This window comes from Protopterus annectens, chromosome 3.part0, assembly GCF_019279795.1.
Source record: "Protopterus annectens isolate FY-2018-M chromosome 3.part0, PAN1.0, whole genome shotgun sequence".
NCBI lineage: Eukaryota > Metazoa > Chordata > Ceratodontiformes > Protopteridae > Protopterus > Protopterus annectens.
In genome coordinates this window covers 444,183,655-444,209,046 of record NC_056731.1, presented here as the reverse complement: position 1 = coordinate 444,209,046, position 25,392 = coordinate 444,183,655, and the positions used below count along the sequence as shown (strand labels likewise).

General features: G+C 41.7%; 2 protein-coding genes across 2 annotated transcripts in view; one reads left to right on the top strand and one right to left on the bottom strand.

Moving 5' to 3' along the window:
- FYCO1 (FYVE and coiled-coil domain autophagy adaptor 1) overlaps nucleotides 1-25,392 on the bottom strand; it is a 2,135,985-nt gene that overhangs the window by 248,342 nt on the left and 1,862,251 nt on the right. The gene's annotated exons all lie outside the window — the stretch shown is intronic.
- The window catches only part of CXCR6 (C-X-C motif chemokine receptor 6), a 52,356-nt gene continuing 28,420 nt past the window's right edge, over nucleotides 1,457-25,392 (top strand). Inside the window, exon 1 of the mRNA XM_044064868.1 lies at nucleotides 1,457-1,526. The gene's annotated coding sequence lies outside the window, so the exon portion shown is untranslated. The remainder of the gene's footprint in view (nucleotides 1,527-25,392) is intronic.

Sequence of the window (25,392 nt, the reverse complement as noted above, 5' to 3'; positions counted from 1 at the left end):
TATTACAACAGTTGTGATTACAATGAAGGCCACGCGTAATGAAGCAGTGTTACTAGATACCTACAACCTATTTGGGATGCACAACTTTGCATGGGAGAATTACTGGGGAAATAGTGGTAAATACATTACCAGGCACTTTTTAGACCTCAGCACACCTCTCAGCCTTTTGGTGCTATGAATCTGGACAAAGCAGAAATGTGGACAGTTTAGTGGTATGGACCCCAGCACTTTATTAATGATAAATGCACTTAACCATTTACAAAACCAAACAAGGCAGTAATACTTATATCGTTCATATATGTGTTCCTCTCAATTTAGGCAGAATGTGTTTTAGGAACGGTTTATACTCTATTATCTTTCTAGTGGCACCTTAAAGCAGCTGCGAGTGCGATGCAGCAGGTGACATTCAATGTTAATAAACGTTTACAGATAAATGTAAGGGAACTGAAGGACAGAGACACTTCTGTTAGCCCATGACTGCTTATTACAACTGTTGCCCCGATAACGGAAAAATACCCTTCATTCTTTACAGGCAATGTGTCTGTGGTGGTATGAGTTCTATCCAGCAATCTGTGTTTCACACAAAAGTTACGAATGAAAGGATAATTAGTAGGGCATATAAAAGTACTGCATAATAATTAAAATAGTAATTAATAATTAAAAGAATCAATCAAAGAAAATTAGAAAAGATTAGGAAGCAACTGGAAAACAATTTACAAGGAAATAATGGGAGGACATGTCTACGGCTGCCAAGTGTGCAAGGAAGTCCAGAAGGTTTAGGATTTTTGCTCGGAAGTGTTTGCAAAGGTATTTTTATACTACAAACAGAGTTCAAATAATTTTTCCTCAAGTAAATAGTAAACATCTGAGGTGTGATAGGGGACAGAGAGGTAACTGGGAATACATTTTTGGGAATGTAATGAGTTGACAGGTTTTGAAAATTCCCTGCAGAGTACTCTGCTTGAAATACTGGGGGAACAAATGACTGTAACTAAGGAAATGACTCTTGAGCTGGGGCACGGGCTCTGAATTGCCTTGAATATTGTAAAAGAGATAAAAGAACAATAACTGGGATCTTTATTAAAGGGAAGGAACATATTACATAGAAATAACTGGAATCTGTGGGAATAATACATGCAGAATAATGTTCAGGAGGAGGAGAGAGGTTTAAGGGAAAGCAGGAATTGGGCAATTTATGTAATGTTGGACTGAATGTCAGTTGTTATAAAGAAAGAAAACATATATAATCTACAATACATGCAAAAGAAAAAAAATGTTAATATGGTTTGCTTTATTTTCTATTAATGTAGCTGTCCCTATGCCTTAAGTGATAACTTAATAAAGGTGTTAAAAAAAGTTAGAAATGAGTTGTCTTACCGTGCTTTGTGGTTAAGAAAGGGGACGGAGGAGGAGGCATGAAACAACACTCATCTTCCAGTTAAGAGCAGTATACAGAATCACTTCAGTTTTAGATGCACACCTCACTAACAACAGATGCTAATCACACAGCCATCGCCTTCAGTTTGGTAAGTTTTTTTTTCGCTCTGTTATTCTGTGAAATACCAGTAGCAGGTAATACAATTCAGCAGTAGAGTTAAAACAAGGAGAAAAGGTTCTGCACATTACTGCTAATTCTAAACTACATTTAGTGTTAAAGAGTAGCATATTTCATCTTGATTTGATACTGTGCTTAATGTTACAATAATTAAATATTTCTTGTGTGTAACTGTGTGCATATACAGGTTTATTGCATGTCTGTATACTGCTTTGTGTGGATACTATCATCTGGTGTTCTGTACAATAGTAACTACTACTCAGCAGACATCATGAGACTGACAACAGTGTTTAACAGAAGACATATAACAGTGCCTCCAATATATACACCATATGCGTCTGCATTTTTCTTTAATGATAACAAAACACAAGTACTGCAGTTTTATTCAAGAGGATACACCAACATAATTAATATGATATTTCTAACAAGGGTTCAAAAAGATCAGTACAACAAAAGTTTGGTTCATAGATCAATTCTTACAAATGCTTTCAGTTCTGTGTGCTAGCACTGAGGTATTTAACTAAGTCACTGAACCAACCCTGCTGAGGTGGCTGAAATGGTTTGGTAGAACAGAAACAAATGGACAATGGCAGTGCTCCAGTAGTAACTACTTTCTGCTGGTGGTAGTAAGACTAGGGAGTCCTTATTGGTGTGCCTATTGTAATAGCTCTTCTTATAGTAGGGTTATACCGAACTAACTGCCTTACCTCACATGCTGCAGACAGTAAATGTATGTTCATGTAAGGCACACACCTCAGGCATGGTGATTTGCCCAGACTCAGAAACCCTCCATATTTTTATCATTAGGTGGAATATTCTGATATTTTAGGGCACATGTAAGGGTAGACATGCGGTTAAAAAAGTTATCTTTACTAATTCTCAGAAACTTGCATGTCTAAGTGGTTTAAAGCAATGAACTGCAACTATGCTATATTCTGATGGCTTGAATTTGATTCCCAAAATATTCACATGCACACTGTGTAACTCTGAGTAAGTCAATGGATTAATTTAACAAAAGCTGCACTGGCCATGCATGTCATGTGGGTCTAATAAGGTAAACAAAAAGAACTAAAAGTGACATGCTTTTGACAGAAATGCTGATACTGGGATAATGATGTGAGGGAACCACCACCACTGAGGAACATCACATGAGAAACTGAGACTATAGAGTGCAGTTTCTTAACACTTGTACCCCAGTCAGGCTGTGGAGCAGTGTTTATACATTGCTTTGGCTAGGGGGACACACACCACTTCGGCACTGTGCTTCTGAAGTGTCTTGCAACTTCACACTGAGTATAGAAATCCTCGAGTACCTTTATCTCTGTTCACGATGAGTCAGTGACTGAAACCAGACAGGAAAGTAATTAGTGAACAGAACATGTCATATACAGCCAGATAAAAGAAAGCATGATACAGAGCTCCTGTATACAAAATAAACCACATGCAGTATTACAATGGTGTGTGTGTGTGTGTGTGTGTGTGTGTGTGTGTGTGTGTGTGCGTGCAATGTACCACCACAGGAAGAATGTGAGAGAGGATTCTGGCAGCACTTGGACAAAAAATGAGAAGCCTTAAAACATGCAGTTCTGTTAGTTTATGTTGTTGAGCATTTACAACTACTATTAAAGATGTAAGAGCTGCTCTTAGAATATAAATCAGAGTAATTCAAGCAAAAAAGTGAAAATGAAAAAAGGTTCATAAACTGTGCAAGATACTGGTCACACACACACACACACACACACACACACACACACACACACACACACACACACTACTGACATACTATTTACGTGGAAGTTAAAAAAAAGATTTCCTTACATCTATTATGACTTGCATAAAGAGCCGTTGAAGTGGATTCTGGGAAAATCCTCCAAGATCACTTTACAGTGGCAAGTCCCTTGTGATATAATAATCATAGCCACTTAATGATTATGATTATTATTCTATTGCAATGAAGTAAATAACTGAGATATAGTGGCAGCCATAAGTTATTTATTTATAATTTTTCTTGACTAGGTTAATCCCACTAGGCCATACTGACTACGGAAAATTTGTCCATGACACTGAGGAACTTACCCTACTGTTTTTGATAAGTGCCATGGGATCTTTGACATTCACCTGAGCCATCACCAACTCAGGCAGATGGGACCTCAGTTTACTTTTTTATCTGAAGGTCACAAGTAAGCCTAAATCTAGTACCAAAAACAAACCCCACTGGTGGAATTCTTACCTTAAAAGGGTATATAGCAAAATAAAGTCATGGTCAAAATCAGGAAGAGCAACTGTCATGCAGACAAGTGCTCTATGATTCAACTAAACAAGAAACTAAGAGGTCTACTAATAAAGTCCAATAAAGCCAGTTAGAAGGTCAGGATAGCCTCCCAGGCTAAGGGCAATCACAAGGTTTACTTCAGCTATGCTAGGAACATTGAAAGTTAACACTCAGTAGTGGGCAGAACGGATGGCAAATGGCACAACTTTCACTGACCAGGGTGATAAATTTAGCCCCAACTTCACTCCCCCCTGTGCAATCCCTTCTAGCATTTCCTCCCCACTATTAACTAGAAGCAGGTCCAGGCCAAAAGCACAGTTTCAGTGGACCCCAACAATATCCCCGGTTGCTTCCGAAACTGCCTCAAACATGACCTAGCAGGACCAGTTGAGGCACTCTTCAACTACAGCCTCAAAGCAGGTTATGTACCAGGTGAATGGAGGGCCACAACGGTCATCCCTCTTCATAAGGGTGGACCATCAACTGACCCCAGGAACTACAGACCCATCAGTCTGACAAGTCTAATATACAAGTGATGGAATGAATTATGATGGAAATGATTAAGAAGGGCATTGGCAACCTACAAACACTGGATCCATCCCAATTTGGTTTGTAAGTGAAGTTCTTGCCTACTCAGCCTGGAAGACTTCTTTGAGACAGTCACTAAGGCTATACTTTTACATGAATGTAAATATGCCTATGTTACAAGGGATAATTCACTAAAGGTGTTTGGCAAAAAAAAAGGCTATGGATGAAGAGAAAACAGTGCATACTGTTTGATACAATACCTCACTCAGGTAGTGTTGACAAACTCTTGGAACTAGGCATAAATCCTTACAAAACATGCTGGACTGCTGGCTGGCTTACAGATAGGACCCAAGAAGTCAGGATCAGTGAGACCATCTCGACCAGGACACCAGTCACCAGCAGAGTACTCCAGGGTTCCATGTTGGGCATGCTCCTGTCTGACATCTACTTCTTGTCAGTCAAGGCTGATGTCAAAGGCCTCTGGCTCAACAAGTTTGAAGACGACTGTAAATTGTGATCATTGACTTCCCCCATGACACCAATATCCTACAATAGGGTTTAACACAAACAAATGACTGGTGCCAAAGGCACAGATTAAAAAGTGTCCTTTGGGAAACTCTCCAACCAAGCTAATTACTCCACCAATAAATCACCCTCAAGAGTTGACATAGTACTTAGGGTTCTAGGAACATATGTAGACAGTAATCTGGACTTCGATCAACACTTAGCCAAGACAGTAAGAAAATCATACTATGTCACCCATAGACTCATAGGTTAGCCATTTAAGCCTAGCTAATAACCTATGAAGACCATAACCATTATGCCAACCTCTCCATATGCAAGGGTATGGCATCCAGGTTCCAAGGAAGTTATAGCACCACTCCACTCAGCCCTTATCAGGCCCATCACTGAGTAGTACAATGCCACATCTGGCATGTAGCTAACTAAACACATGCAACAGCTGGAATGAGCTCAAAGGTTCCTCACCAGGAGAATCCAGGTTATGAATACCCTACACAGATTACCTTAAGGCCCTATTCCTGTAGCCATTCTCTTACATGTTACTAAGAGGCAATCTATGGCTGCCATATAAGGCATCCTCAGATCCATTTCTGATGGATCTCTTGCACATTTGCAAAGGAAAGAGTGCTAGAAACACTAGCTCCAAGGAACTAAACTTTGTCTGGGACATAAATAAAACATGCTAGATAGACCGGAATGCATCACAGAGGAACCTTACACTATGGAATAAGCTTCCCATTTATGTGAAGCAGAGTTCATCCCTGACCCGATTCAAATGAAAACTTTATTATTGGATAAGAAAATCACAAATTCACCCCCCCCCCCCAGTATGGCCCCCATTTCTCTGCCAGACAGAGGTTGACAGTACGGAAATGAATTCCCAGCTAACATATCCCTCCACATTACCCTTAGCTACCTCCTTACTATCATCCCCCACCATATAGGTGTCCAAGGAACTCGGAGATAAAAGTGACTGGGGTTGCATGGTCAGGCTTGTAAAACCCTGGTGGTTGTTAGCCTAGTACAAGACTATGAACCTATGACAGCACACCTCCTTATGCTGCACTGCATTGTCAATTAAGCCAAGTACCTAGTGTGGGAATAGAACTCACAGCCTTCTGCACTAAAAGAGTGTGTGCTACCTGTTGATCTATTGAAACTACAAATAAATGTGTACTGAATGCAGCATGGTGATTACACTCTCATACCAGGAAAAAAACATTGGTTAACACTTCTGTAGTGCAAAACACGATCTAAACAAATGTTAAACACTCCCTGCTTCTCCTATTAAGATTGCATATTCCAATAGACAGTTAAATCTGACAGTAATGGTCAGCAAACGACAGCAGCCAAATTAAAAATAGATTTGTTTCTGCCTACTGAATATGCTTGTAATGTGCCCCTCACTTTTTCTAACATAACAGAATCTGTTACACTGTCTTTCTGAGACTAAGTGTTTTATGGTTTTGAAAACAGAAAAACACTTAGCAATTTTTTTTCCAGTAACTAGTGGTACATGGAGCAGATAAAGCTCCTTGCATTACAAAGAATTATGATAGGCTCTCCGTTCATAACCTTTTATTGTGTGTTCTCGACCATGGATGTCAAGATTCACCTCTGAAAGTGAATTTCTTGGCATCCCAGTCTCCAACACATAATATGCCGGTTGTGACCCGTTCATAATCTTCTATATTATTTTACCAATCCTAACCATGCTTGGCACTGGCAAAAATAAAAACGGTATCAATCAAAAGCAGCAACATGAACCACTTACTACTTTATTTCTAGTTTGCTGTAAAAATACCAATAGAAATAATTTAGATATGAATGTTTTGGGATAGCATCATCTCTCTCAACTGTCCAAATTTTTGCTTCATATTTTTTGCCTGTTCCTGAAGATTGAAGACACTAAATAATAATGAATTTATTTATTTAACATTTTTTTAGTGGGAAAGTCCAACTGGGACAGAGCCCATTTTCAGTGGAGGCCCGGGGGGAAATGCTCTAGATGAATGTCTTTAGAAAACAGAGGAAACTGCAGCACCCAGAGGAAACCCACACAAACGCAGACACTGCACAGAAAGCACCTCAGCCAAAAATCAAACCGGAGAACTTCTTACTGTGAGGCGACAACACTAAACCCTGCACCTTTGCACCACAGATACTGACAGACATCTGAATTTCAGACTTCATATCACTCAGACAATTATCCAAGTTTATAGGAGCAATATTTAAATGCTGTCCCTATTTTCTGACCTTTGTCTCCCCATTATTTTTGGCTTTGTCCCGATTTCTTGCTCTGAAAGGTTGAGAGCTGTGGATAGCAGCATAGCTCTCAATTTATTTGGTGAAGAATTCTGAACAAAACTAAAAATAATGAGGGGATAAAATCAGGAACAACTGTTAAATATTACTCTAATTCATTTAAAATGTTAACAGAGCAAAGCGTTTTGTATCAGTATGCATTTTTTGCACAATAAGAAGTATAAAGCTCTGATTGGCATTAATTACCATGACTGTAATCATTAGCAAGTTACAAAAAAAAACCTCAAAAATGTTAAAAGGGACAAGACAAACATTTGAAGACAAATCAGGGACATACTGCAAAAACAGGGGCAGCTGAGAGGTTTGGGCATCACTCAAAAGGGGAAGTCTGTTCTCAATACCCTTGCCAGAATTTCAATGTTTTTGGATGAACACGATTTTAAATCATACAGTTATGATTTTCTGAATGTTATTATAACTGTCTTCGAACAAGTCTCTACAGAAAACTTTTAAGAATTTGTAGTTTTAATGGCAGATAATTAAAACCATAGTCAACTTTCCATCTTTAAAATATCAAATACTACACTCCCTCTCATAAGGTGGAACATTTTCTAACAAACTGGGGAGGGGGGGTCCACGGAATGGTTAAAAATGTTATTCTTTTACCACATACCCAGTTCTTCCACCATTAGAGACTCTCGGGAGGGGGTCAAGTTGCAAAAGTCCAAGCACCCCCCCCCAAAAAAAAAAAAACATATATACACAATCAATTCCAGTCCACATCAAACAGGTAAGAGTAGGCTTGCATCATCATGAATACCATACCAACAATAACACCAACAAGCAAAAGAATTAAAGACACTACAGTTGAATTCAAGCTTCCATCTACAAAATCTGGAATACTACACTATGCACAATGTGGAGCAGTTGGGTAAAACATGGCACATTTACTAACAACTAAGAAGGAAGCACAAACCATGTTTAAGCTGTGCATTTTATGTGGATTTTATATTTATAAAATTTTTAATACTCCCAATCTCTCTCAGCTTGCCAAAACAGACATATTTGTTAGATGGAAAAGCATTCCTTTTACACTATTTATAAGGCAAAACAGTTATGCAGCAATTGTAATATATTGTGTACTACCACAGACACAGCTCTTCCAGCACTAGAGGCTTGAGAGTAATTTAAATAAATCCACCCCCACACATACACATAAAAAATAAGCAAATTATTCTCACTTTCCTCTCTCAGCATCTCTAGGTACAAATTCTCAGTTACAAACAACTTTAGCCTCTCTCTCCATCTCAGTTATTACTTCATTATACCCACTACATTGCTTATATGTTGATTTTTGACCCACATGCACATGACACACACACATTAGTTAAGGCCAAAACCGGATCAGGCACCAGACAACCAAAGCAGTTACCTAGGGTCCACTGGCTGAAAGGGGGCCTGCTGGCCGGGGATTAATTTTTTAAACAAAAATATTGCATTTTTTTAAGGGCATTCTTCTTTAAAAGAGCCCTTTGTCTCCAGTCGTACACACCTGTTGCAGCTATGTGACCAGCTTACGTCTTTGTCTTCTGTGTATGTGCGACCTGTTGTTTACGTCTTCATCTTCGACATATATGAAATTTGAATATAAAAAGATGTTTGGACTGCGGACCGCAGACGGATGGACAAGTATGAGGTGTGTGTGCGTGCACACAGAATTTGAATACAAGAAGAGATTTGGATCACGGATGGACAAATAAGAGGTAAGAAGGATTAGGGGTGTGTGTGTGTGTGTGTGTGTGTGTGTGTGTGTGTGTTGCCCTAGTTAGGAATAACAGGTGGTTAATAATTTGCTGGAAACAAATGCCTGAATCCTGTACCCTCTACCAAGCTGCATTTTTCAAGGAATTGAGTTTCAGGAATATTTTTCAAGGAAGTCTGTTAGAGGTATATTTTTTCAAGAAACGAAGTTTCAGGTACATCTTTCAAGGAGCTGAGTTTCCGGTGCATTTTCAAGGAATTGAGTTTCTAGTACATTTTCAAGGAATTGTGAGCTTCATGTGAAGAGAAGTTTACTGCTGCTTGTGCTGTCTGTTTACAATGAGCTACTGTTTTGTTTAGCAAATTGTATCATTATTTACTTAATAACCCATCCAAGCTGTGAATCACCAGGTAAGTATCTAATAGCTTACCAATGAGCAGAATTCAACTGTTGATGAGCACTTGTGTCCTGATGGGAGACTAGTAATTTAAAGATGGCTCCATAAACAGCAGGACTCTAATACAGGCAGTATTGGGGGTGGTGGTGGGGGTAACAAAAACGGTGTGAACCAGGTGCAATGCGAAGAATCCAGCCAAACCAGAGAGGCAAGCAGTGGAAAACTATCAGTGAAGGCCTCAGAGGGGGTGAGTAGTAATACAAACTCTACGTGTAAAGAGAAAGAGAGAAGAGACAGCAAAGTTTATTAAGGTTAGGAGCATGTCTTCACATTGACATGCTTATTAGTAGCTAGTCTGTGCACAGATTAGAGTAGGGAGATACATTAACAATGAAGTGGAATGTATAGAGATGCAAATAAACAGGTGGGGCTCAAGTGATACAAATCTAAGGCAAACAGCACTGAAAGGGCTGCTTGAGGGTTAATTTTTAACCACAGAAAATAGGACGTCCCTGAATGAAGCGCATACTGTCTAGTAGACAGTTAGGACTACTACACAAGCTTGCTTGCTTGCTTGCGGGGGGGCACAAGGCTCAAACAGTCAGTTTTATTAGAATGCTGAGAACTACTAAGAAACACAGCTAATGTTAAAGCTTCGCTATCATAACATATACATGTAGAATGCCTGGGTGGACTGACCCTGCTCTTCAGGCTCAAAGGGTATATCTTTGGTTTAGTTTTGCAGTATTGATTCCTTCCTAGACTGTATGGGTGGGGTTGTAGCCACAGACTGCAGAGTTGCTTTAGTGTGCTCTGAAGAGAGAAAAAGAGAGGCTGAAGGTAGTAGAATGAGACAAAGATAGGGTCAAAGGATGTAATGAGGAGATAGGAGGGTGTTAAAAGATGCAGGTCTGAGGACAGAGTGGAGAGAGCAGGACAGAAACAACAGATAGCAGGAGAACAGATGCTACTGCAACAGTATGAGAGAACTTCAACAGCTAACACATCACAGTGCTATAATTTTATTTTGTACAACTTGTACATTTTGGTGGTCCTTCGAAGTTTTTTGGAGATTCTGCTATAACTTTGTTTGGAAACAAGTTAATAAAATCATGCACAATACATTTTGCAGCCAATTACCCTGTGCATACAAGGAAAAGTAAAATTAACACAACAGTACAGCTGAATCAGTAGCAGAGAAACAACTGTTGTGTTTAAATGACAGAATAACAAAAAGATAAGGCTTTGCAGTTGCCTGCCCCTACTGTAAATTTGATCTGGGACCCTCCTCCCAGTCTAGTGTCATTACATCATTCTACCTAATACAGGGAGAACATTTGAGAAGGCCAATCAGCTTAGATGTTCTTCATCTCACATTGCTGCAGTCCTTACATATGGGTAGTCCGCTGTCCTCGGTCGGCCCGAATACCAAAGTATTAGGCTGACGTCGGTCATGGGCGCTCAGATCTGACATCAGAGCGTCAGGGTATAAAAGTGCATGACCGACGTCATATCCCCAGTCTTTTTTGCCGCATGGTCCGATGCAGAAGCAGCGTTGCAAGTGCCGTTCGGCGTTCTGAAATTTTCGTATTCTGAGTTTCAGACCGAATCCAAGTTGGGCTAAGTACCCGTTGGGAATATTTTTGTTTTTTCTTGCCTCAGTTAATTCCGGATGTCAGAAAAAGTGGATAATTGTATTTCTTGTGGGAAACAGATACCGCATAGGGATTATCACTCTCTTTGTATTCCTTGTTTGGGACCTGAGCACGACGTAGTCGGGTGTCGCTTTTGTGCTAGGTTTAATAAGCGCACCATCAAACGTAGGTTAGATTGCGCTAGGCTTGTCTTCGGTAAGCGGTGTAATTATAATATGCCGTCGGATCCTCTGACGCCCGCTACCGCGAAGAAGCGCAAGGACAAATCTTTAAAAACCAGACAGGATGAGTCGTCCGTTCCAGACGCCGGTTCTTTAGAAACTACGGTGGAATCTGTGGATCCGGCCGAGGTTTCAGTTGAGTCTCAGGGGGAGACTTTGATTTTGCAAGATGTGGCCTCTCAGGAGGCAGGTCAGGCTGAGGGGGCCTCTCAGGTTACTGTTCTCCCTTCCTTACCTAAGGGGGTTAGGCCTTCTCCTTCTGTCTCTAAGGCTCCTTCCAAAGGCAGGACTGGTTTGCCTTTCTCTGGTGTCAGTCCTAGTTCTGCAGGTTCTGTGCCTAAAAAGCACATGCTTAAAATGGCAGAAGATTTGATTACTTTGATTAGAGGTTCTATGCCCCCTCCTGATAAGAGGCCTAGGGTGGAGCCAGAGGTGGAAAGTTTGGAGCAGGCCTCAGATGATTCAGAGTCTTCGGCTGAAGACATTCAGGATTTTCCTCCTTATTCTGATTCTGATGCAGAGGATTCCACTCCTTCTGCTTCTCCTCCAGAGGATTTTTCCTTCTCTGAAACACTTCATTCTATGAGGGAGCATTTTAAATGGGAAGGTCAGGATTTCTCAGATTCACGGAAGAGGCTTAGGGAATTCTTGTTTTTACCACAACATAGGCCCTTGGCTATACCTCCTGTTTTGGATGTTGTGCAAGATGTTTTCTCCGAGGCTTCCCTTAATCCAGATTCTCTGCCTCCTGCGCCAGTTAAACCGGACAGGTATTACAGGGTGCCTGAGGCACATAAATATCTGTATAAGAGTCCTAGGGCAGACCCAGAAACTATTAGCCAGGGACCTAAGGGTGTCAGAGCTTCTGTTGTAAAGAATCCAGTTCCTATAGATAAAGAGGCTAGAGCTTTGGATAGATGGGGTAAAAAGGTGTATACCTCTTCTACTTTAGCAATGAGGGCTTTGAATTGCCAGTTTCATATGTTGAAGTATCAGAATTTCCTCCTTACTCAACTAAAATCTAAAGTGGATGCTTTGGCAGAGGGCATAGAGTGTAAAGAATTACAGGATTTGGTACATGTCTCTGAACAGGTGGGTAAGCATTCTTTGCAGTGTGGTTTTGATGCTTTACAGGCTTCTTCCAGGGTGGCTGCCACTGGTTCAGTTCTTCGCAGGCACGCCTGGCTTAAGGATCAGAATTTGTCAGAGCATGTTAAAACTAGAATTTTGGATGCTCCTTTACAGTCTGAAGTTTTATTTGGTCCCCCTGTGGAGTCGGTCTTGAAAAAAATGGAAGACAAGGCTAAGTCTATGCAGACTGTTAAAGATTTCTTGCAGGTGCAGCCTCCAAAGTTTAGCAGGAATTGGCCTACTAAGGGGTGGGCGTATCCTTCTTCTGATTCTCAGTCTAGGGGTAGATCTAGACGTGGTAGGGGCAGAGCTCAGAGTACTTTCAGGCCTAGAACATGGAGTTCACCTGCACAATCTACAGGTGAGGGCAGGGGCCAGTCCTTTCGTAAACAGGCCCAATGACCTGCATTTTCAGCTGCCAGATTCCTCTTGCCTGGCAGCTCCTTTGGGAGGAAAGTTAGCACTCTTCAAGCAAAACTGGCTTTTAGTCACCCAGGACAAATGGGTATTGGACATTATAAACCGAGGCTACAAGTTTTATTTCCATACATTGCCTCCTTTCAAAGGCATGCCAGACGTTCCTCCTCAGCAAAGGGTAGAGGCTTACAAGCAGATTTCTTTACTTCTTCAAATGGGAGCCATACAGCCGGTCCCTCTGTCAAAAGTGGGCCTAGGATTTTATTCTCGCCTGTTTCTAGTACCAAAGAAAGGGAACACGTGGAGACCGATTTTGGATTTATCTATCCTCAACACATACCTGGACATTCCAAAGTTCAAAATGTTGATGTTGCAACAGCTTTTACCTCTGTTGGGCAAAGATCACTGGATGGTAACTCTGGATCTCAAAGAGGCTTATCTTCATGTTCCTATCAGGCCCAGTTGCAGGAGGTACCTGCGTTTTCGGGCTGGAACTTTACATTATCAGTTCTCTGCATTGCCCTTTGGCTTATCTACTGCGCCCAGGGTGTTCACAAAGGTTTTGGCTCCAGTGATAGCCTTCTTCAGGTTGAGAGGAATTCAAATTTATCCTTATTTGGACGATTGCCTGATTCTTGCTCAAGACAAGTACGAACTTCTTCATCATCTACAGTATGTGATGGCAGTGTTAAGGTGCCTAGGGTATTCTGTGAACGAAACAAAGTCCAGTCTAGTACCCTCTCAGGAAATGTGCTTTCTGGGTGTGAGACTGAATACAGCTTCCCAGATGGCTTTTTTGACCCCGGACAAGCAAAAGAACCTTACTCTTTACTTCCATCAATTGTCTCTACGGTCCAGGCTGACTGCAAGGACAGTCCTTCAAGCCTTGGGGTTCATGGCATCTTGTATCCTGGTGCTTCCCAATGCCAAACTGCATATGAGGAAGCTCCAATGGTATCTCAAAAATGTATGGACACAACACTGCCAAGATCTGGACACTGTCATTCGAATAATACCTTGCATTCAAAAGGAATTTTTGTGGTGGGCTCAGGAATGTCACCTAAACAAGGGACTCTCTGTGACCCGACCAGAGGCGAGTCAGATTCTAACGACAGATGCCTCGAACAAGGCTTGGGGAGCACACCTCAATGGAAAATGGGTTCATGACACGTGGCCTGCCAGACTTCAACATTTGCATATCAACTTGAAGGAGATGTTAGCAGTCCAGTTTGCATTGATGGCTTTCAAGGATTTACTTCACCCAGGGCAAGTGTTGATTCAAACAGACAACACAACTGTCATGTGGTACATCAACAAGCAAGGGGGAACACATTCGTACCCTCTTTGCAGACAAGCGATGATTTTGTGGGAGACTGCTCTCAGTTTACACCTCAATCTTCAGGCAAGGTTTCTACCAGGAGCACAGAACTCCTTAGCAGATGTGTTGAGCAGACAGATAGTGGATCCCCACAAGTGGAAATTGGATCCTCATGTATTTCGAAAGTTGACAGTGTTATGGGGAACTCCAGACATAGATCTGTTCGCTTCTCCACTGAATTTCCAGTTGCCAAAGTTTTGCACAAAAATGTTTCATCCCACAGCTTGGAAGGTGGATGCTCTATCATTCAGTTGGAGCGATCTTCACGTCTATGCCTTTCCACCTCTGCCTCTCCTCCCAAAGGTACTCTTGAAGGCCAGACAAGACAAGCCATCCATGATTCTGATAGCTCCAGATTGGCCTCGACAGCACTGGTACCCTCTGCTGAGAAGTTTAGTACGGGAGCCTCCATGGCCTTTGCCTTCGATTCCACACCTTTTGTCACAGGAGGGCGATCATTTCCTCAATGTCAGGATTCAGTCCTTGCATCTAACAGCCTGGCATATTCTGTTCTAGACCCTGGAGGATCTCAGCTTCCACAACAAGTTTTGAATGTTATTTTGGAGGCCAGAAGGCCTAGTACAAGGAAAGTTTACGCTGATAAATGGAGGAGGTTTTTTATTTGGAGCAAAGCAAAGGACTTTGATGTTTCCAAGCCTGATTTAGGTGTTTCTCTTCAATACCTTACAGATTTATTAGACAAGGGTTTGTCTTTCTCCTCTATAAAGGTTCATGCTGCAGCCATTTCTGCTCACTATGACTGTGACCCTCCATTATTCTCTCATCCTTTGTTTAAGCAATTTCTTAGAGGGGCAAAGAACATAAGACCCCCACGTAGAGCTCCTACTCCTGCCTGGGATCTCAATTTTGTGTTGGAAAAACTTACTTTACCACCTTTTGAGCCTGCAGCTACTGCCGAATTAAAGTTTTTGTCCTGGAAGACTGCTTTTTTGTTGGCCATTATGTCTGCAAGAAGGGTTTCTGAATTACAGGCTCTTATGGCAGTTGAACCCTTCCTAATTTTTCATAAGGATAGGGTTTCTTTACGTACTAATCCTACTTTTATGCCTAAGGTGGTTTCTAGTGTGGCCTTGAACCAAACTATTCATTTGCCTACTTTTTATGCAGACCCCCAAAATAAAGGGGAGAAGATTTTGCACACTTTGGATATTCACAGGCAGTTGCGTTATTATTTGAGCAGAACTAAAGGGTTCAGACAGTCTCAGCAGTTGTTTGTTTCTTTTGCCTTGGGTTCTCAGGGAAAACCTGTTTCTAAACAAACTATTTCTAAGTGGATTGGTTTTTGTATTGCTTTCTGTTATTCCCATCATGGTAAGGAGATTCCGGCTGGGATCAGGCCTCATTCCACTAGGGCTACTGCCACTTCTACAGCCTTTTTAAGGGTGGCTACTAAAGATATTTTGGAAGCAGCTACTTGGAGTTCAGTGCATACTTTTTCTAAACATTACCACCTTCCTCTGTATTCTAAATCTAGGGCTGGATTTGCCACTGCAATATTACAGGGCATTTTGGCAGCTCCTAATGCTTTATGATTTTGCCAACCTCCCTTTACCTCTGCTTTGGGATTCTACCCATATGTAAGGACTGCAGCAATGTGAGATGAAGAACATAGTACAGTTTTGTACCTACCATAAATGTAGATGTTCGAAGATCCACATTGCTGCAGTCCAATTTACCCTCCCTCCTTCCCCTCTACAGTTTGGAATGGTTGTATGGTTTGGGTGGTAGCTGTTATTTGTACATATTTTGTTTTTGGGAAGTATTCTGTTTTTGGCTATGGCCTTTCTTTTTAGGGCCTTCTGACATCTGGGGCAAGAAAAGACTGAGGATATGACGTCGGTCATGCGCTTTTATACCCTGACGCTCTGATGTCAGATCTGAGCGCCCATGACCGACGTCAGCCTAATACTTTGGTATTCGGGCCGACCGAGGACAGTGGACTACCCATATGTAAGGACTGCAGCAATGTGGATCTTCGAACATCTACATTTATGGTAGGTACAAAACTGTACTTTTCTGCTCCTCCTTTCTCTCTTTTCACTTAAAAAAAAAAAACAATTTCTAAGCTTGTTTCCTGCCTTTCCTGTGGGTAGTCTAGTCTGGATACAGATTTGCTGTGTCCAGGACTATTTGTGGGTTTCTAAGCCCTCAAGCCTTTCTGTGTTGGGGAGGGAAGCCTTCTAGCTTAATTTTGTTTCTTAGAACTAGCCAGTTTATTTGTTTCAGCACTCGTCTGTTTCTTTGAGCTCAGCACTTGTTCAGAACTTATTGTAAGCACTAAATAAGCTACAAATTACTATATCACTCAGCTTTCCTCACTGTCTAGAGGAAAACAGTTTCTAGTACTTAACAAATAAGCACATATCCAGGCATGTCTAAGGGTCAGATCCTGGTGTTTTCTCCTGTCTACCTGATGAATCTGGGCATCTTGGGGCAATGTAGCAATTGCCTCATGTACACAGACTACCCTCTCCTCCTACCACCCTATACTACAACCTACGAGAGATGCACTTATATAGCCAAACTAAAAGCAAAGCTCTCTTCACCTAAGACTGAACTAGACAGTCAAGAGGAGAAGGTAAACACTTGCACCACACCACATTCAGCACATAGTCCCTCAAAACCTACACCACCAAAACACACACATAGAAACACAAAACACACACCTACATTCGCAAAGGCTCTCAGTAAAAATCTGCCCAAGCAACAGGGACCTCCAAAGCAGAAACACAAGCAACCTCCACCCCCCAACACAACCCAAATGACACACAGCCCACAAACTCAGCGTGCCACTCAACCACAGCCCATAAGGCATAACAACGTACCCAACACTCTAGTCATAGGTGACTCTATAGTCAGGCACACTGATATTCCATTCACCAGGCTAAGCAAGGAGAAAGTTACTGTCAGCTGCCTGTCGTGTGCCAGGATCTGCCACATAACGCATGCACTCAGGTCACTCCACAACAAGTACAAATATGACTCTGTCATTGTGCATGTTGGTATGAATGACCTGAGACGTACCTCCCTGGACTACATGAAAAGGGACATGGAGGAGCTGTCCGATCTTGTAACCCAGGCAGGTATGACCCTAGACCTGAGTAGCCTCCTGTCATCACCCAGAATGATACCACAGTACAGGGGCAAAATGACTGACTTCAACAATTGTTTAAGCTTCTGGTGTCATTCTAAGGGGATCCAGTATCTGTCTGCCTGGGGTGACATGATCGACAAACCGCAATGCTTTGCCAGAGATGGCCTGCACCCGTCGCCCCTGGGATTCTGGATACTGGCTAAGGCTCTAGCCAACCCTATAGTGCCTTTTTTAGGCAAGGTTCAAATGACAAATTCACCACCGTAACAGGTACAAGCAAGAAGAATCTGAGGGTATTGCTACTCAATGCTAGAAGTCTAAACCTCTAAATGCACTCACTCGAGGCACTCCTTAAAATGGAGAACATTGACATATGTGCAGTGACAGAGACCTAGTTCAAGGATGCAGAGAGTACCCCTGCATTACCAGGCTATAATTCATACCACACCTTTCGGCCACCTAACCTGGACCGAAACACTAAAGGTGGAGGCGTGTCCATATTCATTAAGGATATCCACACCTCCAGGCTAGTTGCTCACCATAATGCAGCCGAGATTATCCAAGTGCAACTAACTCTGGGCAAGACTGCAATCCAAATTGTAGCTTGCTACAGATCCCCCACCATGCCCTAGGATTACAACTCCTCATTTCTTGATACACTGGAAAATATTAGGGTACAACCTAACACCCTAATAATGGGTGATTTCAACTACCCCACCATTAACTGGGAAAACTACTCATGTACCAACACTTGTGCTCAATGTTTTCTGGAATTCATAAATTCCAATGCCTTGGATCAGCTTATTCACACCCCTACCAGGGGCAGCAATATCCTAGACCTGGTTATTACCAACATGGGCAACCGGTGCTCCGCACCAGAGGTCAATTCCTCGTTGGTCAGATCTGACCACAAGCTAATCACCCTAGACATCCACATCCCTCCCCCACCCCCTATTAGGGAAACCACAGTAAAAAATTTCTCCAAAGCCAACTTCACGCCTCTTAAGACAGAAGTGGCAAACTTCACAACACCCATGCTGACCAACAATAGAGGTATGACTGCTGAATCCTACACAAATGCACTTTATAAGCACTTACACAAGTGCATGGATCGTGCAATCCCTAACAGAACCAAGATGCTATCCTCCAAAAAAAGGAAGCCAATCTGGTGGTCCCCTGCCATAAACAGACTCTACAACAGAAGAAAGAAACTGTTGCAAAAAAAAAAAAAAAAAGAGTAAAATCCCATGACTGGAGAAACTCCCTGGTCAGCCTCATTAAGAAGCTGATATCCCTCATAAAATCCTCCAAAGCTAGTTACAAAAACAAAATCGCCACTGACTCTAAAGCCAACCACAAAGCATTCTATAGCTATGTTAAGAATCTCAATGGCAACACTCAGATTTGCTCTGAGTTACAGCACAATGGCACTAAATATACAAAACCAACTGATATTGCCAACATCCTGGCAGACAGGTTCAGTGCTAACTTTACCCCCCATCATCCTCTGAAGGGCCCATCTCTATACCAGAAGAATGCAAAGTTCCTGTAATCACAGCTACACAGGTAAAAAACACACTATCCAAAATCAAGAACACAGCATCCATGGGACCTGACAACATCCCAGGCTGTGTTCTACATGAACTACAGAACGAACTGGCACCCCACCTAAGTACCATGTTTAATCATAGCCTCACCTCAGGCTATGTGCCCACTGAATGGCGCACAGCGACGGTTATCCCACTCCACAAAGGGGGAGCCACCACGGACCCCAGAAACTACTGTCCCATTAGCCTAACGAGCCTGGTCTGCAATGTTATGGAACATATCACCATGGAACTTATAAACAATGACACTGGTAATCTCCAAACTCAGGACCCCACCCAGTTCGGGTTTGTAAATGGCAGATCATGTCTCCTAAACCTGATAGACTTCTTTGAAGCAGTCACCAAAGCCGTAGATGAGGGTAAGGTGGTTCACACAGCCTATCTAGATCTTGCCAAGGCTTTCAACACCATCCCCCACTCTGGAATTATAGATAAACTCACTAAACTAGGTATAAATCCCTATGTCACAAGATGGGTTGCCAACTGGCTCACTGACAGAACTCACACTGTGAAAGTAGCAGACTCCAAATCCAACTTCAGACCAATGACAAGTGGAGTACCACAAGTTTCAGTCGTGGGTCCTCTCCTGTTTGGTATCTACTTCTCTGAAGTACAGGCTAACACAGAAAGTCTTTGGCTAATGAAGTTCGCAGATGACTGCAAACTAGGAGCCATAATCAAAACTCCAAAAGATGTGAACATCCTACAAAAGGGCCTTGCTAAGACAGATGCCTGGTGTCAAAGCCATGGCCTCAAGCTCAATGCCAAAAAGTGCATTGTCATCCCTTTTGGTAAAAACTCTGTACCCATGAACTACCACATAGGCAGTAGTCTACTTAACACTGAAAGTGTGATAAGAGACCTTGGGACACAGGTGGACAGCAGTCTCTCCTTTGATAATCACATTGCCACAGTAGTCAGGAAATCCTTCTACGTGGCACACCTCATCACAAAAGGTTTTTCATCCAGGAAAAAAGAGGTCAATGTTCCCCTCTACTTGTCACTCATTAGACCCATTATAGAGTACAACGCCCCTTTTGGTATGTACCTCACAAGACATCTACAACAAATGGAAAGGCTGCAGAAATACCTCACAAAGAGGATTACCGTCCTCAAACAGATGCCCTACGCAGACCGTCTCAAAAAACTGCAGCTTTACTCCGTTGCATATCGCCTACTCAGAGGTGATCTCTGCCTAACACACAAAGCTATGTCAAACCCATTGCTTTTAGACATGCTCCACTTAAAGAAATCCCAATCCTTACGAGCTACATGCTCTAGGGACCTAAACCTTGTCACCACAATAAACGGAACATGCTGGAGGGATAGATTCCTGTCCCAGAGACTTCCCATACTCTGAAACAAACTACCTATCTATATCAAACAGCGCTCGTCATTAGCACTCTTCAAGAAAAATCTTGATGATTGGGTGGGAGATAGGAAATTCACCCCGGGATCACTTCTGTGGCTCTGCTCGACAGTGGCACAGGAAAACAATTTTCTTGGGTGGCGAAAGCCCGGGTACCTTTTGGCTAGGCTTATATAGGCCCTATGGCCAATAGCCTAGTACCTACCTATGTATGAAATCAAATCCTAATGTGCAGTTTCTGAAGAATAACAGCAGAGCTGGACTATGGCCAAAAGGGGACCTAGGCAGAAAAATGGACACCACTGGCAGCCATACCAACATCACATCACTTAGCTGTCTCTCCCTAGTTACCATAAAGCTCTGCTGTAACCTGTCAGTGTGTATTATATTATTTTTTTCTTTACATTTACAATGATCACAGAGATTTGGATTTAATTTAAAACTTTTATTAAATATTTTACAGCCAACATACTGACAGACAATTGATGAAAAAAAAAACACTCTCATGTTGAAAGCAGACAGCATGAGCAACAGTAAACTTCTTTTCCTTTGAAGCTCACATTTATTAAAAATGCAGCTGGAAATCCAAAAAACAACAGATGTGCGGGGATTCACAATCAAACAGCATGTCGTAAAGCAATAATTAGGGGCTATCTGAAGGGTGCAGGAATTCAAAAAACACATTTGTAATGACATTGATAACAGGTTAGGGCAGCCAATTGGATGGAAGTGTCTATTTTCAGGGGTAGCCCAGGTGCACTGCCTGGTAAAATGATTTGCTTAGACACACTAGACACATGAGAGCTAAAAAAACTCAAAAGCTGTGCTACAGGAAGCAGCTCATGAACAGCTTAACTCATCTGCACTAAATATCAAACTGTTGTAGTCACACAGTGTATGTTACACCCTTGTGCCTGCAAAAAAATAAGTTAAATTAAAAATGCAGTCATAGCTAATATTTTAAAATTAAACTTGCAGACTTCATGGTGCATGATTTATTCACAGTCAAATAAGCACACCGTCAACGGTCAACAAGAGAAGGAAATCAATGATCGTAACCAAAGCACTCAACTCATATGATGAAGCCCATGTTTACTGCACTTGATTCCTTCCTTCCTTCACACCGTAACTAATCTCAGATGTAAGATACACACACAAACCGTAACACATGCGCACCATCAATTACACCCCTTGTATGACTGTACAACCAGATGTATGCATGTGATAAAATGACTGAATGAATACATAAATACTGAATGAGAAGCGTATTTCAGTTCACTATTGTGAGATCCATGTAGTGAATCTCATTGCACACCCCCATGCTGTCCCAACTTCTTAGCGCTAGAATCTGAGACAAAGGACCAACAATCAGGAACAGATTGTAAAGATTTCTCCTATACACTTAGCTGCATTAGCAAACATTTCTTAAGGACACAACATTTGAAAACTCACGTCTTACACTATTTCGTGACTATAATCCACATCATTTTTTCAAGAAATCCACAAAAATTGAACAAGAAACAGACCAAATTAATTCTCAATTTATTTCTACAAGAATTCTGGATAACGCCGAACATAATTGAGGGGAGGGCCCAAAAAGGACAAATCTTAAATACTATTTTTAATCTATTTGTTAAGCAGGTGAACATATTGGAGAAAGGGTCCTTTTTCAGGGGTGACCTAGGAGTACTGTTTGAGTAACTTCCTTACAGTCACACCGTAGGCAAATGGAGGTGGAATGATTCTAACCCTGTACTTTTGACTACAGGAAACAATACTTTAACAGCTGTGCCAGACAACTCTAATTTACTTAAAAAGTTAACAGAGTTACAACAGGTGTTGGATGGACATGCATTTTTTAAACAATGAATGAAACTCTGATGACTAATTTATCAAAAAAAAAAAAAAAGTAAGGTCTAGCACTTGGTGTGGGGGATTAACGCTCCATGCTATCAATGCACTGCCTCAATGATACAGGATTTGATACTTACTACTTGTAACTGTGTGATTCTGAGCAAGTCACTTACTAAGGAAAAAAAAACAAACAAATCAAACAATTAATAAGAAACTTTCTAACTGGGACATCTTAACATACACACACACACAGACACCAACAGCATACCTCTCCTGACCTCCCAGCTGCTGCTTAATATAGAAAATGTCTTATCTCGTACGTAGTTCCTCCTGATGTTTAAGAACATCTCAGATTTCTTTTCCTGACCTTTGCTGCTTACGTGTTTGAGTCTTTTGAAAAGGCCGCACTCTCACTTGACCTAACAGCCACCTGTGTTTTCACTTTCACTCAGCCAGTGTGTGTGTCTACAGGACACCACTGTACAACACTTCATCATCATCTTCTTTCAGCTGTTCTCGTTAGGGGCTGCCACAGCGGATCACCTGTTTCCATTTCTTCCTGTCCTCTGCATCGTGCTCTGTCACACCAACCACCTGCATGTCCTCTCTCACCACATCCATAAACTTTATCTTAGGCCTTCCTCTTTTCCTGTTACCTGGTAGTTTCATCCTTAGCATCTTTTTCCCAATATACTCAGCATCCCTCCTCAGCACATGTCCAAACCAATGTAATCTCGCCTCTCTGGCTCTGTCTCCAAACCTTCCAACCTGGGCTGACCCTCTAAATATACTTATTCCTAATCCTGTCCACCCTCGTCACACCCAGTGCAAATCTTAACATCCAGCTCAAACTCCTGCCTTTTTGTCAATGCCACTGTCTCCAATCCATATAACATAGCGGGTCTCACTACCCTCTTGTAGACCTTCCCTTTCACTCTTACAGGTACTTGTCTGTCACAAATCACTCCTGACACTCCTCTCCACCCACTCCATCCTGCCTGTACTCTCTTCTTCACCTCTCTTCCACATTCACCATTACTCTGAACTAATGACCCCAAGTATTTAAACTCATCCACCTTCACCACCTCTACTCCTTGCATCCTCACCATTCCTCTATCCTCCCTCTCATTCACACACATATATTCTGTCTTAGTCCTGCTGACCTTCATTCCTCTTCTCTCTAGAGCATATCTCCATCTATCCAGGGTCTCCTCCACCTGTTCCCTACTCTCACTACAGATCACAATGCCATCTTCAAACATCATAGTCCACGGGGACTCCTGTCTGATCTTGTGTGTCAACCTGTCCATCACCATTGCAAATAAGAAAGGGCTCAGAGCTGATCCTTGATGTAACCCCACCTCCACCTTAAACGCATCCGTCACTCCCACCACAGACCTCACCACTGTCACACTACCCTCGTACATATCCTGTACCACTCTTACATACTTCTCTGACACTCCTGACTTCCTCATACAATACCACAACTCCTCTCTAGGCACCCTGTCATATGCTTTCTCTAAGTCTACAAAAACACAATGCAACCCCTTCTGACATTCTCTGTACTTCTCCATCAACACTCTCAAACCAAACATCGCATCTGTAGTGCTCTTTCCCGACATGAAACTATACTGCTGATCACTAATCATCACGTCCCTTCTTAACCTAACTTTCACTACTCTTTCTCATAACTTCATGCTGTGACTGATCAATTTAATCCCTCTGTAGTTACTACAGCTCTGCACATCACCCTTATTCTTAAAAATCAGTACCAAAACACTTTTTCTCCATTCCTCAGGCATCCTCTCACTTTCTAAGATTTCATTAAACAATCTGGTTAAAAACACCACTGCCATTTCACCTAAACACCTCCATGCTTCCACAGGTATGTCATCTGGGCCAACAGCCTTTTCATTCTTCATTCTCTTCATAGCTATCCTTACTTCCTCCTTGCTAATCCATTGTACTTCATGATTCACTATCCCTACATCATCCAACCTTCTCTCCCTCTCATCCTCTTCATTCATCAACCCCTCAAAGTACTCTTTCCATCTCCTCAACACACTCTCCTCGCTTGTGAGTATGTTTCCCTCATTATCCTTTATCACCTTTACCTGCTGCACATCTTACTTAGCTCGGTCCCTCTGTCTAGCCAATCTGTACAGGTCCTTTTCTCCCTCCTTAGTGTCCAACCTTTCATACAACTCTTCATATGCCTTATCCTTCGCCATCTCTCTCTTTGCCATGCACCTCATCTCCTTATACTCCTGTCTACTTTCTTCATCTCTCTGACAATCCCACTTCTTCTTTGCCAACTTCTTTGTCTGTATACTCTCCTGTACTTCCTCATTCCACCACCATGTCTCCTTGTCGTCCTTCCTCTGTCCCGATGTGATACCAAGCACCTTTCTAGCCATCTCCCTTACTAGCTCTGCTGTAGTTACCCAACTCTTTGGTAACTCTTCACTGCCACCCAGTGCCTGTCTTAACTCATCCCTGAACTCCACCTCACAATTACCCTTTTTCAATTTCCACCATTTGATCCTTGGTGCTGCCCTCACACTCCTCCTCCTCTTCTTGATCACCAACGTCATCCTATGCTGCCTAACTACACTTTCTCCGGACACCACTTTACAGTCTCCAATCTCCTTCATACTGGCCCTCCTACATAAGATATAATCCACCTATGTGCATCTTCCTCCACTCTTGTATGTCACCCTATGCTCCTCCCTCTTGATAAAATACATATTCACCACAGCCATGTCCATCCTTAATCTGGTAAAAAATTGTGCAATTTGCAAAAGCACAAAATGAAATGCATTAGAAAAATGAAATATGAATTGATACACTTAGTTACATTTTAACTAGCTTTTTCATGTGCAACAACTAATTGATGTGCATATCTAATGTTTGTCCACACCTTGCCTTACCGTAGGACTCTATGAAGTGCAATATAAATCACACTGTGTAGTATTCATGCTGCTTAGTTCTCATGCTATAGTAATGTCATGCACATGTTGTTACTCAATTCTATTTATACGAAAAGTGTGTCTGGTCATTATGTTATTCTTTTATTCTATTTTTACTTTTATTTTATGTTATTTTCTTCTTCTTCTCTGTATGTATGTTTTTGCACTGGAAACAAAGCATCGCAATTTTGTTAAGCTGCACTGTGGTGTAGTTCTGAATGGCAATAAAGTTTTTTTTAACTTTGATTTTGCAACAACTACCAGACAATATAGAACATATTTCATTTAATTTTAACATGAAACATTGACAGAATGTAAAATTTTGAAGGTGTTTTGTCAGAAACTGAGGTAGAGACAAACAAAATCTTTATTGTT